Below are 16,054 nucleotides of genomic sequence, written 5' to 3' on the forward strand. Positions count from 1 at the left end.
CTTGTCTCTGTGTATTAAACTTCTTATAACTTCCGCAAATTTTGGAGCTTGAGCAATTAAAACCCCTGAATCGATCAACATTTTTAGTTTTCCATAAAAGAAAACTATTGAGACGGCTTTGTCTGTCCGTCCGCACTTTTTTTCTGTCCGCCCTCAGATCTTAAAAAGTACTGAGGCTAGAGGGCTGCAAATTGGTACGTTGATCATCTACCCTCCAGTCATCAAACATACCAAATTGCAGCCCTGAAGCCTCATTATTTTTTTTTTTTTTTCATTTTTATTCAAGGTTAAAGTTAGCCATAATCGTGCTTCTGGCAACGATATAGGATAGGCCACCACCAGGCCGTGGTTAAAGTGTCATACAGCATTATAGCGAAACCACCGAAAGATAGATCTATTGTCGGTGACATTGATTATACGCTGCAGCGCCTGTGCAGAAAACTCGATTGCACCGAAGAAACTTCGGCGCATTTTTCACTTATGTAAAAACTCATCGTTTTTTTAAAGTTTGATAAATATTAATAAAACATGTTTTACATTATGGTACTCAAATACAGATTATGCTGCACAGAATCTCATTTCAGACTTTGTTATTTCAGTAACTTAAAAGGTATAATTACTGAATCTGTATACCGATAAACCTTCGCTATCCTGACAATAACGACTGTCAATAGAAATGGAATGCCGCCGTTCCAGGGGGGGGTTACCATTCCCTGCTGTTATGAAATCCAGGCTTAGAAAAAGACTGCTGTTCTAATTTTAATCTTAATCTTGTAATTACTTTTAATACATTTCTTATTTCAGTGTATTATTTGAGTGTATGATACAGTTTAAACAGAATCTTACAGGTGGGAGAGCTGTAAAGGTTAGAAATTTGGTCCTACAAAGCTGTGAAGAGGTCAGCAGTCTTAAAAGTTTGATCACACTTTCATCAGATAGTACCTCTCCTGACATATAACTGTACTGATGTACTTTTTTTTTCAGTTGAAAGAAAATACTTCCTGACGATTTTTTTTAATGTTACTAAAATCATTTTGATTATAAACGAACGCGGGCATTCTCACAGGATGAATGAGGTGCATCAATCTTATCTGGTAAGGAGGAAATGGGGCTATCATCTATGCTCGATAAGTTGGTGCCTAATGATCTAAGTTGCTAATGTGCGCGCATCAACTCTGAGCACTTTCTAAACATCTATCATCACTGATCGGTTACTCAGCGGGGCGAAAACTTTTTTCATTAAAGTTATTGCTGTGTCTCTTGGAGTTGCATGTAGTGATGACATCGATAATCAGACAATAATAGCAGAATTATAACCCCGTTATTTATTTATATTTGATACTTCCACAGTGAATATAACCGTCTTTTTATTAGCAATTTCGTCACATATTTATGTGTTATTATTGTCGTGTATAATAAAGAAACAACTGCACAAGAAATATCAAAATGATGCTATTTCATTTGTCTTTTACAAAATCCCTCTCTCTACCATATCATACAGGATCTAAGACATCACGGGACAGTTGCATTGAGTCGAACTTCACTTTTTAATAGAAATATTAACTATACTTCGGAAATAAAAAAAAAATGAAACCTTTGTCAGACGTAAACACTTATTATTAACCGTATCTTCACCTCGGCAGTGAAGAACTCTTGGAGTTACTTAATTTATCAGTTTTGCTCACCTAATTTATATGATAAGATACGAGTACATCGTTCTAGAAGTATACCAGCATAGACCCATGCCCAATGTGGTGTAAAGGTTCAATGGGAACAGGTTACCTGGTGTGGACTTTTGAATACGGGTGTCTAGCCGACACTTCTCATATATTCTTCCTTTAGCCTATATTGTTTATCAAAACCGTGAATTTATTCAGTAATTATCGTAGAGCATTCATGTGTATGAAAGCTAAATTGATTAGGTTTTTTATATGTATACTACCTTAATAACCGTTCATTTATAACTGGCGAAGTGATTTGTAGTATGTTGCAATTCTAGATGTATTGAGTATATGAATTATAGCTTACTTCTTGCAATTTTTTTTTATATTTAACCACCAGAGCAACGCAAGATAGCCGAACTTTTTTCCACAATGAAGCAGAGAGCTTAAAGCATGTTTTATGAAAACCAAATGAGAATCTGTTGAACTAAGCTGTAATTAAGGTACCTAAAATGCCTCCTAGTTCACCGGCTATTGTGGATAGCGTACAAGATAGCAGGTAGAGAAACGTACTACTTGGTCTCAAAGCACTTTTATTAACCAAGGGGATAATATCTTATTGTTTAGCGTGTAAAAGGTAAAAAAAAAAAAAAGTTATAATTCAGTGAATACATGAATCCCATAACATGCGAAACTTAAAAGGGCATTGTATATGGGGAATACGAGTGCCCATAGAAACAATATTTGAGGGGGAATGAAAATACTGTTGCGACAGATTTCCCTCATGAATGTTAAGTGAGAAGATTAATTAAGAAAGATACAGAAAATATATCCACACACACACACACACACGCACCCACACCCACAACACACACGCATACATACACACAAACACACGCACCCACACCCACACACGCATACATACACACACACCTCTCGAGAGATATATATATATATATATATATATATATATATATATATATATATATATATATATATATATATATATATATATATATATATATATTAATGTATATATATAGATAGATAGGTAGATATGTTTGAATGTATGTATGTATGTGTATATATATACATACATATGTACATATGCATACTATATATATGTATGTATATTTATATGTGTGTATGTGCACGTGTACGTTACGCTTGTGTGTCTGTTTCCTTGTAAGATATGCTGAAAATACAGCAAAGATTCTTCACCTATTCTTTAATTTAAAGCTTCATATTAATAAGACGAACACTCCCCTGAACGGATTGGTCAAAAATTTAAGTAGACCTTTTCATAAAAAAGATGTAATTGCTGATAGATTAATTGACGCTACTGGGCAGCATTACTGGTACTTATAAAAGAAAGAAAATAGCCAACACTGACTTTTTCCCATGTGGTGTAGAAATCCTCATATCCTAGTTATAAAATCATATTTCAGTTTTTAATAAATTCCATTTATCTGTCCAGCGTGAGTCCAATGAAATGGAGTTGTAGGAAATTTAGGATTTGTGTCGTGCATTACGAGAGAGAGAGAGAAAGCAGAAATTTTTGAAACACTAGGTGTGAGAGGATTCTTCACCTTTGCTTCCTTGCATGCATGCATGAAAGGGGGAGAGGGAGAACCCGAAAGAGATATGGGTAAATAAGGGTAGATAGGCTGAGTGGAAGACGAAAGATAGAGAGGAATAGAAACAAACTATCAGATAGGCGTGTGAAGATTTTTTCGATACTCTGTATTGCATGCAAAACTGAAAGAGGAGGAGAATTGAGAGAGAGAGAGAGAGAGAATCATTCTTGTGGAATTCCTGTAAATGATTTCACTCTTGAGATGGGTGTTATTTCGGAGAGAGAGAGAGAGAGAGAGAGAGAGAGAGAGAGAGAGAGAGAGAGAGAGAGAGAGAGAGAGAGAGAGAGAGAGAGAATCCTCGAGTTGCGCGAAGCATTACTCATGAGCTGTCATCAGTCTAAAAGCTGTGTACCGACGATACATCTAGACCAAGGTGGATAACCCTTTCATTTCGGGCAAATATCCTGAACCACATTAGAAAGTCTTTGCCCCAGCGCTCATACAAAAAGGTCACGAAACTATTAATCATTGAGGAGATGAACAGATATTTCAGAGAGGTTTTAGGAGTAAAAATATATCATTCCCGTCACCGCCATTGAGTCGGGGGGAAATTCTACACTGCAACTTTTCATACCTTTTCGCGTCGTGGAATGTTGGAAGTTAGGAGTTCTTTTGACGTCGTCATGAATTATGAATGTATAATCTAAATGGAGCGATGGATATTAATGTGTCTCTTGGTAGAATGGAAGCTGTTGATTCGTATGGGCATTTAGGAGTAAATGCAACTGAATGGTGACAGAATTAGAGAAGAGGAGAACCGCAGAATAGGTGGAGGGAGGCAAGTAATAGGTGTGAGGAAAAGCTTCGACTGTGATGCGAGAATGGATTATTAAGTAAGTTCTCCCTTGTGGAGGTAAAGCGCCAATGTCGAATGCAAATGAAGGAAGAAATGTAAGAGTGTTGAAATGAATTGGTTGGCTTGTATATGTAGAGTAAAAAGAACTGACATTGTGAGAAACAAGATGTTAAGAAGCAGAGGTATTAGTGTGGATGAAGATAAGGAACTGCGTTTCGCAATAGTTCAGCCGTTTAGAAAGAATGGTGGATAAAAGCTTGATGAAATATGTATGCCTCGAAAGTGTACGGAGGAAGGTGGAGAGGAACAATTCATTAATTGTTTGAATAAATGAAATGGGAGAGATATTGGGATAGAAAACCTTAATACTCAGGCAACAAAAGAGGCCGTGAAAGATGAATACGAAAGTTAAAGGAAACTTCAGAGTGTCTTACGCTCTGCTGATGAATATATGGTTTAGGAGAATGATGAGTCTGTTGTCACCATTGACCTGTTTGTTTAATGGAAGTAGGCTGTGCTTGAGGTAGTGGTGCGGGTAGTCTTGAGATGGATGTTTCTCCTGTTGCAGGCTGCACAGGTTAAGTACTAATGCTCGTTTTGAAGTGGGCAGTTAAGGCGTATTTTATTTTTACTTTAATGTTGGTCACAATTGTGACTCATTCGGTAAGTCTTAGTTCCTCGTTGGAGGGGTCGGTAGTTTCTCGTTGGACTGGTGGGTACCGTTCTCGGCTAGCACTCTGCTGGGCCCGTGTTCGAGTCTCCGGCCGGCCAATGAAGAATTAGAGGAATGTATTTCTGGTGATAGAAATTCATTTCTCGGTATAATGTGGTTCGGATTCCACAATAAGGTGTAGGTCCCGTTGCAAGGTAACCAGTTGGTTCTTAGCCACGTAAAATAAGTCTAATCCTTCGGGCCAGCCCTAGGAGAGCTGTTAATCAGCTCAGTGGTCTGGTTAAACTAAGGTATACTTCAGTAAGTCTTATTCCCTTGACCAGCGGATGAATTCTCATGGGTTATTCCTCCCGTAACTGTTGCTTTTATGAGGTTTTGGTTTTAATACTCTTATGTGAGAGGGAGAGCTTTTAAGGGAAAGAAAGGTCCCGTACTACCTACTGCTAAGCTTCTTGGTCTTATATGATTTTTGTTATTTGTTCTAAAAAATGTTGCGAAGAATGCTGAGGAATTATTTGTTGTCTTGTCTGATGTAGATTATTCCCCACTTTCTCGTAAATTTCAATGAGGTAAGTTCCAATTGCCCTTGCAAACATACATGTAATATTTCGATAAAAAAAAAAGTTGTTCCTACAACACTACAAAATATAGCAGGGCCAAGCTAATTTGATGACAAATCTTTGTTTACTTACTGATTTTTAGCATTAAATTCAAATCAAAATGGGAAATGGAACAAAAGCTAATATATGAAGGCAACGTAGTAATGAGGGATTCAAATATTTATAATTTTCCACCACCTACGAAGTTCTAGACATCGTGTGAGTTGGGACTTTCCCTACTTGCTTCAAAAGGCCCCTGGCTGTACTTAAAGAAAATCATAGAAGGTTCGAACACCATAAAAATTAATAAAAAAAAAATTATACCTCACCGGATGAAACCGTCCTGCAATCAACCATGATAAAAAAAAAAAAAAAAAAAAAACAGTTTTACTCTTTTCATTTACTCTCATGTTATCGAGATTGACAACGAAATTCCTTGGAAATAATCAACGGAAAATATAATGTCTGTACAAAAACGTTTCCCTGCGTCCTAAAGAAAACGGCCTTTTCTGATATTTCGCATCAGAAAATAGAAGTTTTGACTAAAACAAAAACAAGTTTGCAAAGGTTGGCGGTAAAAATACGACATTCAATAAAAAAAAAAGGCCGGTGCTAGAGCCCTTGCACTCTGGTGAGTGATGAATTCGTCCTTCTAGGAAATAGAATGTGTTCCTGGCGTAGAAAGGTCAGCAGATCCTTAGAGGTATGCGCGCAGAAATATGAGTTGCAAAATATATTGCAATGCCACCTTTCTACTGGAAAGGAACACAACTCAAGCCAGAGGTGAAGATGTTTAATTATATATATATATATATATATATATATATATATATATATATATATATATATATATGTGTGTGTGTGTGTGTGTGTGTGTGTGTGTGTATATCCATATACTTAAACATATATGTGTGTGTACGTGTGTGTGTATTTGTATGTGTGCGCGCGTGTGTAAGAGTAAGAGAATAGTGAAGACAGCATCAAAGAGAGGAAGGAATGGAAATAATAAAATCTGGAGCGCAGAGACGGATATTGTGTTAATTGTACTCCTCATCTTCCCGTGAGAGATTGTAATTACCTGCATCTTTTCATCGTGTTCTTTACGGGGCAATGGCTATATTTCCTTTGAAACCAGAAAGTAATTACGCAGGTCGCACAAAAGGGGGGAACTCTTAAGCCCTTCTTAAGAGAGGCTGAGGGGGATTTAAATGTAAATAAGATCAGTCTGTTTAAAGAATAAAGCGAAAATTATAAATCACATATCTGTTTGGGTTTATGAATCGTAAGTTATGACAATTTATTTGCAACGATTAGAAATTTATTTAACATACTAAGAAAGACCAAGGAATATTACTTAATGTATATCGTAACAAAGCAAAAATACCTATAACCTAGTAGACTAGTTATTAAAATTTTTAAGTGTCTAATCAAGTTTATTATCATTCAGTTCCCTTTGCAAAGATTAATAATACAATGTTTCCGAAGCATGCAGCAAATCAGTTTTGATTATTTTACTACTTCGAGATATGGTATTATCGACTGACTGTCCCGTTGGTATTATAGCAACAATTAATCTGTTACATCAAACATAATCAATTAATTCGCAAATTAAGTCTGGTTGCTGAAGTTTCTTCACACGCATCCAAACCATCTTGCAAAGGATTATTTCTGAACTCTTGCTTAGACATCCTGGAATTGAGTCTTCTTCGTTAGAGGCATAAGGTCCTCATGATACTTAGTTTAGTTTCCTGAGACATGTGTCGTTCATCTTTTGAGTGTCTGTTAGCTTATAATCCCATAACCATAGACAGTGTTAAATAAGAGAAACATTTTGAGAAATATATTATAAGAAATTTTAAGGAAATGTTAGCATTTCAACGAAGAAACATTAACCGAGATGATAGATTAGTCACCACCATTCATCTTCATACGATTGGGGGCATTCTGATTTATAGAGACTCGCTTCGAAAGCTGATGACATTGTAGTTTTCAGATATTACGATGCTTTTTTCATGTAGAATAATATTAATCACACTGTAAACGGAGTAAGTGTAAATTTTCGCAATATCTGAGAACTTTGCTTAGCCTTGTTTAACGTACTAAACATACTATATGGCGGCAGAGTTATTTGCAATGTTTATTCCAAAGATTTTTGGTACCTTACAGGCGAACAATAAAGAAGGTCATAGTGTTTAAAAACCTCCATCGGTATTATGCATTCATTTATTAATAAGAGAAAATATGATACATGAAATGTAGCCGACAGATGGCGGTGAAAATAAAAAAAAGAATTATGTATATTCAGTTTGAGTAGGTGAGTGCTAAAAATGTCAAAAATGGCCTGAGGAAAACGTATAACTCGTCTGGAAGGGTAGGTGATTTATAATGTGAAGTTGGATGACTAGGAATATATCTTTTAGCTTTTGTTCGTGTGTATGTGAGTTCGTTTGCGTGGATGTATGTGTTTGTGTTTGACTGTGTGCTTTTGTTTGTGTTTAGGTTTGTATGGAAATAAAGAAAAATAAGAGTTTATTTGGAAATACATATACTTCCAGTGGCTCTGATTTTTAATTCATCTAGAAATCTGACACCTATAGTATAAACGCTATAACAAACATGTGTCCTCCCTTCTCTCTCTCTCTCTCTCTCTCTCTCTCTCTCTCTCTCTCTCTCTCTCTCTCTCTCTCTCTCTCTCTCACTTTCCAGTAAGAGCTTCTTGAAAAGAATCTTTTTCAGCAAAAGGATTCTTTACTCCATGGGTGCATAATTTCCCAGTAACATAGGAAAGCAATTAAGGGAAGCCTTAGTTAAGAACCTAAGATATATTGCATCTAACTTTGAAGGATTTCTTCGCCTAGGAAGGAAATTTGATAGCCATTCCACTCACTGTTACTCTATGCTATGTATATAGACATCTAGATGCTTATCTATCCATTCAGACCAATGCATGAACAGTATGTAAAAAATTAAATCGCCTGAAATATTATGTACAAACAAAAGCACACGCGCGTGTAACACACGTGTGGATTTAAGCAAATGTACAAATGTATTCTAAATGTGCTGCTTTTCTTCATTCTCTGAAATGACTAGTTTATATGTAGTTTTTGGTGACCTTATTGTTTGTTACTTTCATCATATTTCCTAATACAGAACATTTTGTTGAACCATAAGTACTCACACACACACACACACACACATATATATATATATATATATATATATATATATATATATATATATATATATATATATATATATATATATATATATATGTGTGTGTGTGTGTGTGTGTGTGTGTGTGTGATCACATACCCCAAAATTTGCTATCCTCCAAAAGTATCAACTGTAATATTTAGACAGCATAATGAAGGGTAAAAATGAGTGATAACCACAAAAATGAATTTCAGAAATAATATACCTGTACATCCTTTTATGAGTAAAACAAGTTCTGCAAATTTCACTTTACGAAAACCACTAAGATTTATAGCGCTTGTGCGTGGCTTTTTCTTTTGTGGAAATGTGATATTCGCTTACTGCTAACTAAAACCGCCAGGCATTATTTCCATTATTTAATTTTATTACAGATTAAACATGTACCCGACTTCAGGAAAGGTTATATGTTGTTGACAAATATTACAAATAACGCTCTCTCTCTCTCTCTCTCTCTCTCTCTCTCTCTCTCTCTCTCTCTCTCTCTCTACCAAATTCTTTCATTAATGAAATGCTATTGGTGTATTTATCTGTAGAAAGAAATCTCCTACATTATTGGACTATGTAATCCTGTGTTATGTTTTATCAGTTGTTTGATTAGTTTCTTGTGCATTAATATGTGTGTGTGTTTACAAAACCTTTTACTGAATCTGATGTTTATTTTCATTCTATGTAATAACTATTTCGTTGTTTGTAATATATTTTTACTTTTGCTGTTTTTAGTCAGTTTTGTATCACAGTATTCATATATTACTGTCAACAACATAAAATATTCAGTTATCTGAATTCTCTGAAAATTACTAATGAATTATTTTGCTTCTAAGAATTTAGCTATTTTTCAATATCGCTTTTTAATTTAAATGTAGTTGCTTTTATAAGTTTTTTCCACAAATCGTCCTATCTCAAGCAACGCTTTTCCCTCTTCTGTGACCATGGACTCTACCATATCAGCTCAACAAGGAACCCGATACTTATACTAAGTGAACTTAGAACGTCCGTCTTAATTTTAGATGATGCGATACTAAATTTGCATACCAGGAGTTTAATGAAGTTCTCGCCATGGGAACTGCAGTCAGTGACAGTCCATAGTTTCAGAAACTCGGGGAAACTATAAATTAATGGCGTCGGAAATTAATGCACCAGAAACTGATCAAACAATTGATTAAACATAATACAGGATTACATAGTCCAATTATGTAGGCGATTTCTTTCTACAGATGAATACACCAATAGCATTTCATTAATGAAAGACTGGTAGAGAGAGAGAGAGAGAGAGAGAGAGAGAGAGAGAGAGAGAGAGAGAGAGAGAGAGAGAGAGAGAGAGAGAGCATTATTTTTGTAATATTTGTGAACAATATGTAACCTTTCCTGAAGTCGGATGCATTTTTAATCTGTGATAAAATTAAATAACAGAAAGAATGCCTGATGGCTTTAGCCAGCAGTAAGTGAGTATCACATATCCACAAAGAAAAGAGCCGTGCACAAGCGCTATAAATCTTAGTAGTTTTCGCAATGTGAAATTTGCGGAACTCATAAAAGGATGTATATTATTTCTAAAATCATTTTTGTAATTATCACTCATTTTTACCCTCCATTATTCTCTCTTAAATATTACAGCTGGTATTTTTGGAGGATAGTAAATTTTGGAGTATGTGATCAATTGTGACGAAGCTGTTGTTCAGAATTTGGACTAGAACGTTTTCAAAGGAAAACGATGAATTAAGAAATATAAAATACATCAATAACTCACCTAATCTGCATAATAAGTGTTAAACAGTGTTGAACGTTAATGTGCCTAGATGGGTAACACTATCCAGATATCTCGATACCACGGGAATATGTGCACATTTGGAGAGGGTGACCTCTGACCTTGGGAAAGTTATTCTTGAAAGTGAATGACTAAAGCCTTAATAATATAATTCTGATTAATAAGATGTCAAATAATAATGGTGTTCAAACTAAGAAGTAAAAGAAGTTCAGCAATATTAACAGAAAAAATAAATGCTTTGATAGTCCTCAGGAAGGGATGACTATTCTGATGTACATTATAAAATAGAGTCCTACAGTACTTACATGAGTTAGTGAAGTGTGGCTTGAGGGGGTAGTAATGATGTGTTTCCTTTTCATTAGTACTTTAAATGGCATTTATTTTCATTAGTACTTTAAATGACATTTATTTTCATTAGTACTTTAAATGACATTTATTTTCATTAGTACTTTAAATGACATTTATTTTCATTAGTACTTTAAATGACATTTATTTTCATTAGTACTTTAAATGACATTTATTTTCATTAGTACTTTAAATGACATTTATTTTCATTAGTACTTTAAATGACATTTATTTTCATTAGTACTTAAATGACATTTAAACGGAAAAAAAAATAGTTATGTGCCAAATGAAATTTTACTCTGTCTGTTCTAACCCCATCTGAGTCCACTTTATAGTTCCTCGTTGGAAGAGTGGGTTCCGTTCTCAGCTAGCATTCTGCTGGCCGCGAGTTCGAATCTCCGACCGGCCAATGAAGAATAAGAGGAATTTATTTCTGGTGATTGAAATTCATTTCTCGCTATAATGTGGTTCGGATTTCACAATAAGCTGTAGGTCCCGTTGCTAGGTAACCGATTGGTTCTTAGCCACGTAAAATAAATCTAATCCTTCGGGCCAGCCCTAGGAGAGCTGTTAATCAGCTCAGTGGTCTGGTTAAACTAAGGTATATGTAACTTAGAGTCCACTGTATAATTCGCATCAAATTTATTAATCTTGTCATCCTGTAATCAACTTTACGATGAAAACTAAGGAGAAATCCAAGGAGCATTTGCATAAATTGAATGTCGTTGAATTTATATTGTAATTGGTATGGGCTGAATATGTAACTTTCCTAAAGTATTTAAGAAACATTAGCGGCAATAACACTGAAAGGTTAGTATGTCCGACAAACTAGGGTAACGCCTAATACGTAACTGTTTTTCTAAAGGTCAAATATGGATATACAAATGTTAGTTATTCCATTGCGTCATATCAGCATAAAGTCAAATTAAATGATGGGAAAATTGTAATTACGTGCATGTAGAAATTTATTCCATAAAATCTGCGAAATAAAAAAAGAACAATGATTATACCTTTATAAAAGATTCCTTCACACTTTTTGTCTAGTTTCTACTTGCTGTTATTTATGATGTATAAAAATAATTTAGCATAGATAATTGCAAATGAAATTATGCGCATTAACCATCTGTCGTTAAAGTACAAGTGTTTTAAACATAATTATTCTGAAATTAATTTTTAAAAATTGCTGCTTTTACAAAAGGTTGTACATAAATAGGTACTGGATAGTTAACCAATCTTTACTTCAGATTATGATATGATTAATAAAGAATATTGTGTTATATATAACCTATATTAATCACCATCTATTAACACCAAGTTAAATCATATACCTTTCACGAGATACTAAAAAAAAAAAAAACAAGCCTACGTCAAAGTTAGATTCAGGCATTTCCGGAGGATTTCCTGAAAATCTTACCAGAAAAGATGTATTGAACAGACTTAACGGAGAACTTCCGCGGGAAGGAAGTCTCAGAGGGAACGAGGATTTCCAGACTAATTCCTTCTCATTTTCCCGAGATGTCTCTGAGGCTTCGCAGCATGAGTTCGCGAGTTCTTAGACTTCGCAGTCTTTCCTCGGTAAAGATTGAATTTTTTAGTTCATTTTTCTATGTAATGTTTAAGAAAGTTACCAGTTCCTCGCTGGGTGGGTGGGTTCCGTTCTCAGCTAGCATTCTGCTGGCCGCGAGTTCGAATCTCCGACCGGCCAATGAAGAATAGGAGGAATTTATTTCTGGTGATAGAAATTCATTTCTCGCTATAATGCGGTTCGGATTCCACAATTAAGCTTTAGGTCCCGTTGCTAGGTAACCGATTGGTTCTTAGCCACGTAAAATAAGTCTAATCCTTCGGGCCAGCCCTAGGAAAGCTGTTAGTCAGCTCAGTGGTTTGGTTAAACTAAGGTATACTTAACTTGAGAAAGTTACCAGTTTATGTCCCCAGTGACGATAATTTACGGATCAGATGCGAATGAAATATCCATTGCTTTATCGGCGAAGACTACAAAATTAATTAAGCGTGAACTTCTGGAGGAACACGTAAAATATGTAATTATCATTTTAACGTGTGCGCACATTCTAAATACGGGCAGTAATGATAGGCAGCTGAAAGATGACCCGTTATTGAAGTCTTAGATTTTTCGGATAGAGCGTGTGAATTGCAAGTAAGATAAAATGTCTAATTATTATCAACTTACTGGTTTTAATAGTAGTAGTAGCATGCATGATATTTCTGTAAGCCAGATAAAATCACTTTATGAATAAGGGTAACTAACGTAAGTCGTATTGTCATAAAATTAAATCCATATAACTAATTAAACATAACAATGGACAGGTGGGTATCTGTTCTTTACTGCAATGCTTAAACGTAGAAACTCAAGACGACAGCGAAAGGCAATAAGAAAAAAAAATGCGAAACTTCTTAAGGTTTTCAAACATTCAGTTACCACCGAGATTAAGAAAATTTATAATCTACTTACGGTTTTCATAGTAAAACACGCAAATTATAACGCTTAGCAAAAATGCCCGCATGTCATTACACGAAATGATTACCTTTATTCTTTAGAACATTTTCCCTGTAATTTCATTCTCTAGTGCCACGTGAGCATGATTTAATGCATGTGATTTATCTCACCTTGGCGTTAGAAGTGTTGAAATCTCATAGCGTGTAATAAAAACTAATCATTGCAAAATGTTCAACTCTTTCTTATTCTTTTTATTTCACGATGTTTTTAATTAAAATGCACCATCCGTTCATAATAAGATCTACGAATTAAAATTGGCTAATCTGTGTTTAAATTTAGGATAAACTCACCACGATATCCATTAAGACCATGATAATGCTGATTTCCTATTGAAATCATAACGCTGGCCGGTGGTGTTTCCCTCCTAATGGAATTCCAGCCATTTATATTCGCCGACATGTTACGGACTGGTATCACGAACCGTTATTGCCGTGTTGATTCACACTGAATGATTAATAGGCTAGTCACTCGTTGGCCAGATTTACGCATTGACGTGTTCGGTCGTCTGTTCTTTAGGTAATAATTGTAAAAATAAAATGGTGGTATTAGACGTTGGTTTTCTGGGGCTGGGCAATGGAATTTTTAACTTGGTGTTGAATTTTAATCTTTCATTGATTATGAATATTATTAATAGGACTGATATGCTTGAGAGAGCTGTAATATATCACATGGGCTTCTACAGCGGCAAGGGATTACTTAACTTTTGTCGGGTTAATCAAAGCAATATTGTAGTTCATTGATAGAATAAGCTGGCCCTGTGACTCACCGGTTATTGCCTATTTAAGCAGGCTGTTAGAGCCCCAGTATTATTCAATGTTTCCAATAGGTATACTTTTCCGTGAACCTATCTATGATGGATTTCTCTCCTTACTAGGTATTTATCTATCTTTATTTTTTTTTATTATTATATTAGGACGTCTGAACTAAAGGTATAAGACAAATGTAAACAAAAGGAGATTTCACTCCTTGCTAGGTAGGTACGTTTATTTATTTTTTTATCATTTTATTTGGACACCTGAAACAAAGGTATAGGATAAATACAAACAAAAGGAGATCTCTTAATGACGTGCTTATCTTCATGATATGACAAGGAACGGATTACCCGTATTTTTCTGTGTGTTGACACTGACTTCTCAATCAGGGTATGTAAGAAAACTTCATAAGCATTTTATACCGGTTTTTTAATCAAGTACTCTTAGTAAGTATGAGTAAACAATGTTTACGAATTATTTGCAAACCTGTACCTTTATACATTGAGGTAACAAACATTAGCGCACATGGAATTGAGTATATTTTTAATTCAGATTTTGATAACACTCACACAAACATAACTACACATTAATAGCATAAAATTGGTTTCGACTTCTATTTTTTTTCTAATAATTCCGTTTCAACGTATAAATCAATTTGTGAAATAACATATTTTTATCAAATATTGAAACCATTTATAGTACTTAATGAAAATATATTTATCTGGATTTTCATTATTACGCATATCGTTATGAAAATATTTTAATTAACACATGTTCAGTTTTTCTCTTCATTTCCTTATTTGCGGTATCAAAATACTATTTAATAATGCTTATATTTTCTCATAGAATAATGTTGTCCTGTAATTTAAAACAAAGTTTCTGAGTTGTTATCAATTTTGCTCGTTGGGCAAATACCCTCACATAAGACTTGAGTAAATTAATTCTCTTAACCTCTAGTAACCAAATACACACACGCATATACTGTATATATATGTATAATTATTATGTGTATGTATATTATATGTATATATATACTGTATACATATAATATATATATATGTATAATGTGTGTGTGTGTGTGTGTGCGTACGGAGAGCAAGAAACAAAGATGTGTTTGTGAAGAAAATGAAAATAATCATGAAAAGTTTTATACATACTTTACTACATAATGAGTGACATTTATAATTCCAATTGCATTAATTAGTGATTTTCCTTCCACGTTGCCTAATATCATAGGTTCGCGAAAAAACTGAAAACTGTCCTTTCATATTTATTTTGGAGCTTTAAAGATGATAATATATATTTCTTTGCCTCTTTCTTAGGTCATTTATTTCTATGTACTTTTGTTACAGAAGTAGAAGCGACCGCTCGAACGACAGAAGCATCACACGACGATCTGAAAATACAACTGATATAAAGGTAAGCTCTCTCTCTCTCTCTCTCTCTCTCTCTCTCTCTCTCTCTCTCTCTCTCTCTCTCTCTCTCTCTCTCTCTCTCTACATTGACAGGCTGTTTGGGCAAGAATCGCAAAATAACAAAAAAGTATCAGTTTTACCTTGTAATCATCCGGAATTTAGACGATGCTAATTATCTGGCTTCCCGGAGTGCAGAGTGTGTTTTAAGTACGGAGCATAAATACGACAAAAATAAGTACAGCGGAGTCGATGTAAAATTATCTCTTGATAGCTATATTCGATTCCTGACCGGTATAATTGCAGTCTCATATTCGTGGCTGTTTATTGGTATAATCGAATAGCTATGCTTCATATTCATATTTACTCAATGTGAAGAGAACTGATGATACATATTGTTGAAAGTAATATTTGAATGAATTAGTTTTTTTTATATAAAAATATGAACACATATTGTGCAGTGTGGAAGATTTTCTGAGTTGAATGTATAGTTTGCTTTTATCTTTATTGATGGAGCATTGCAAGAAGTCAGAGAGAGGAGATTAGATTACTCATAAACGGAGAGTGGAACTGAATATGTTTACAAAATATATAGTTATGCCTGAGGATAGTTTATGAGAATTTTTCTAAAAATTCCGGTGTAGTATCAAAGCGTAGAAGGTTGACAGTAGATGGAAGCATGA

The 16,054-nt window shown here is 34.6% G+C and overlaps 1 long non-coding RNA gene across 2 annotated transcripts in view; it reads left to right on the forward strand.

The window, feature by feature from the left end:
* Nucleotides 1–16,054, forward strand: part of LOC136848806 (uncharacterized) — a 512,153-nt gene that overhangs the window by 287,057 nt on the left and 209,042 nt on the right. For both annotated transcript variants that reach the window (XR_010856147.1, XR_010856148.1), the window contains one exon: nucleotides 15,312–15,378. This is a non-coding gene — a long non-coding RNA (uncharacterized lncRNA). The remainder of the gene's footprint in view (nucleotides 1–15,311; nucleotides 15,379–16,054) is intronic.

Source organism: Macrobrachium rosenbergii, chromosome 19, assembly GCF_040412425.1.
Source record: "Macrobrachium rosenbergii isolate ZJJX-2024 chromosome 19, ASM4041242v1, whole genome shotgun sequence".
Taxonomy (NCBI): domain Eukaryota; kingdom Metazoa; phylum Arthropoda; class Malacostraca; order Decapoda; family Palaemonidae; genus Macrobrachium; species Macrobrachium rosenbergii.